Here is a 3,393-nt window from a genome sequence, read left to right as displayed (position 1 = left end):
CTTCCTGATGGGTCTCATTTGCTTTTATAGGTCAGTTAGAGGCATCGATATTAGTTTCAGTCTGTTATTAACTCCAGACAGGAGCTTTAAAGTGTGTTTATACGTCTTAATATTTAAAATGATGAGTCAATGTAGAGTTATTTAAATTACGAATTATAAAACAACACAAGCACACAGTGTGTAGTGTCAAGCCTGATTGGTGTATAGGTGTGTTTTCAGGGTTTAAGTGCTCGACATTTATGTGGGTTTTCTGTGTTGGCCCTGAAATCCAGCTTTGACCTCAGACACTTTTCCCTCCAATCCTCCCTCCCACCCCCTGTGGCTGCTGGTAATGATTTCGAAATCATCCATGTTCAAAGCAATGGTAAGGGTGGAGAGGAGTGTGCGTGTGTGTGTGTGTGTGTGTGAGTGTGTGTGTGTGTCTGTGTGTGTGTGTGTGTGTGTGCGTGTGTGCGTGTGTGCGTGTGTGCGTGTGTGCGTGCGTGCGTGCGTGTGTGTGTGTGCGTGTGTGTGTGTGTGTGTGTGTGTGTGTATATGTGTATGTGTATGTGTATGTAGCAGACCTACGTCTATGTGTTGCGCAAGATGCTTATCAGGATTGAGCTGTGATCGGTGAGGGAGGCCATGGCTCGGCCCTGTTCAGGAGCTCACTGCCCCTTCAGCCTTGGCAAGTTAGCTGTGTGTGGCAAGTGTGTGTGTGTGTGTGTGTGTGTGTGTGTGTGTGTGTGTCTTTCTGTGTCTTCCTTGTTTTTCTGTCCTCTCATCTGCCAGCAGCCTGGTATCAGAGGGTCATTATGAGTCTGTTTGTGTGTTGGCCAACCTGAGGCTCCTGCCAGGTGAGCAGCAGGTGTGTTTACAGTTGCTCAACCACTTCCTAGTATAACACTTCATCCCTATCAGTTATAACCCATAACCTATTATCTTTACTGTATCCACGTCACAGGCCATTTTAATATCAACACTTTTATCACTTTAACACAATAAATAACCCGGTAATACAGTAGATCCTCATGTGAGGAGGATGTGAAGCAGGAAGACAGATGGGCAAAAGACACAGTGATTTTTTTTCACATTCATAATAGAACTGAGACTTACACAGCAAATAAATGCAATAAATGCAGTCATGCTTTACAGCCTAATAATAATACAGGTTCCTTTAAAAAGAAGCCTTGTTCTTATAAGTATTAAAATAGAGGTAACATGTACAAACAGATGGCAAAGGATTCTCGTCTGAGGTGAGTTGTGATTCAGAAGTGAGTGTGAAGTGTCTAAATGTGTAAACCACAGGTTATGAGGAGTGGAAAAAAAAAAAAATTAGCCGGCCATCTTGCACAATATAGACAGTGTCCTCCTTCCACATTTTGAAAAATCAGCAGTAAGTTTTTCCCTTGAACGCTATAGAGTCCCCTTCCCTCCTCTCCTTTCCTCTCACTTCCCCCGGAGTGAAAAATAAAGTGAAACCAAAGACAGAATGTGACATGAGAAGCTGTCAGGCCCAGCTGGGGTCAAGCGCGGGGGGTCAAAGCTATGTCTGGAACCACAGAGTCACAGAGTGATGTGTTAAGTGTCTCTCAGGGACACTTTAGCACATGACAGCATGGTATAAGGAGAGGACAGAATGTGTGTGTGTGGTTGCATGTGTGCAGCATGTGTCCATGTATGCATGTGTGTCTTTCTGTCTGTGTGTTTGAGTCCATTTACGATTCCTCCAAGGTTGAGGAGTCCCTTGCTAGTCCCCTGAGTACATCTCATGCCCTTGTACACTTTGCTAACCTCCAAATGCTCCCTTAGTGAGTATCACACATGACGTGGTGTCAAACAAAGGAAGGGTGCAAGCTCCAGCAGTCTAACCTGTCTTTTGAATCTATACAATAACACAGGATACAAACCACTTTATTCACATGAAGGTTATTTCCTTTGACTGCATGCTGTCAAATGCAGCAATAACGTTTGACTGCTGTGTTAGAGAATCACAAAACCTGTTAATCTAAAAATAAAAATGACATATTGTTATCATACCACCAGTCCTCAAACCATTAGCAGCTGACAATGGATAGTGACAATCTGTAGAGACATATTTCAAGGAAAAAATAAGCAGTGAGAACTTAGTAGCGATAGAAAACAGCTAAAAAAACAAAGCATTTAGTCACTTGCTGGTTTATGTTACCATTAGACAGTATGATAGGAAAGGTGTACATTTCTAGCTATTGATGTTGGCTAGGTAAAGGTTATGTTAGCTTAGAATTGGTTGAATGCTAATGTTATCTGTTGTGCCTTGCGATCCCAAAATTAACAGATGTATTTTTTTGAACACTCCTTTAGCCATTACTTAAGTCACAACAGCTTACTTAAGTCACTGAACCAATTTCTAGCTACTGTACCATTTTTTGCTAAAAAGTTGTGTCTTACTATTTGTGTTTCGGGACATAGCTAGGAATTGGTTGAATGCTAGCATTGGCTGTTGTCTAACATTGGCTAATGGGTCATTCATATGTTGTTTTAACATTTTTTTGTCAAATTAAAAGAATCAGTCAGGTTTCCTGTTACATTTGTGACCTAAAATACCGAATTCTGACAATATTTCAGCATGTTAGCTTTAAAAACCTGAGCATGACATCGGTCATCCGACAATGGCCGCCCTATGAAGATGACAAATAGAAGTGTCACAGAAAGACAAACAGAGAAGAAGTAACCCAGAGATTCTCATAAAACAGCCACAAGAGGATAAAGAAATGTCTCCAAAAACGTGTGAATGTGTAAACAAATGTTTTCACCTCCACACAAAAATAACTGTAGCAATGACTATGAGACAGCCTGGGAACAGCTAGTCAACTAATGAGGTCTATCCCATGAGGATTTAGTACTGCACAGAGGAATGCAGGCTCTTTACTCTCATGACTGACCTGCCCTGACACTCTCTCTCTCTCTCTCTCTCTCTCTCTCTCTCTCTCTCGCTCTCTCTCTCTCTCTCTACACACTCACCAGAGCTTTAGTGTCCGAAAGCTGCCCTCTTACACATGAATGAGAATTGATGGAAGACAAGCCAAGAATAGGAAACTTGTGATGTGCAAGGTACTGCATTAAAAACAAATATAACAGGCACACAGGGGAATTTGACACTAATTTGAGACAAGAGCAAGTAGAGACAAGAAGAAGTGGGGAACGGGTTGAGAAAACAGAATGAGGAGGGGGAATAAATAAACAAGGGCACAGGAGGGTCAGAGAGAGAAAGCAGCCCAAAGACACTGACACTTACTTGTAAGGATTTGAATCTTAGAGTTTTATTTGCACTTAACATTTGTTCTCGAGATTGGCTCTCGGTTTGGATGTGCGAGCCAACGTCAGTGAGTTTTTCTAGAACAGCTCTGGTGTCTGAAGCAGACGAACCTCGTT

The sequence above is a fragment of the Labrus bergylta genome, chromosome 19 (genome assembly GCF_963930695.1).
Source record: "Labrus bergylta chromosome 19, fLabBer1.1, whole genome shotgun sequence".
NCBI lineage: Eukaryota > Metazoa > Chordata > Actinopteri > Labriformes > Labridae > Labrus > Labrus bergylta.
Note: the sequence above shows the minus strand (reverse complement) of the source record.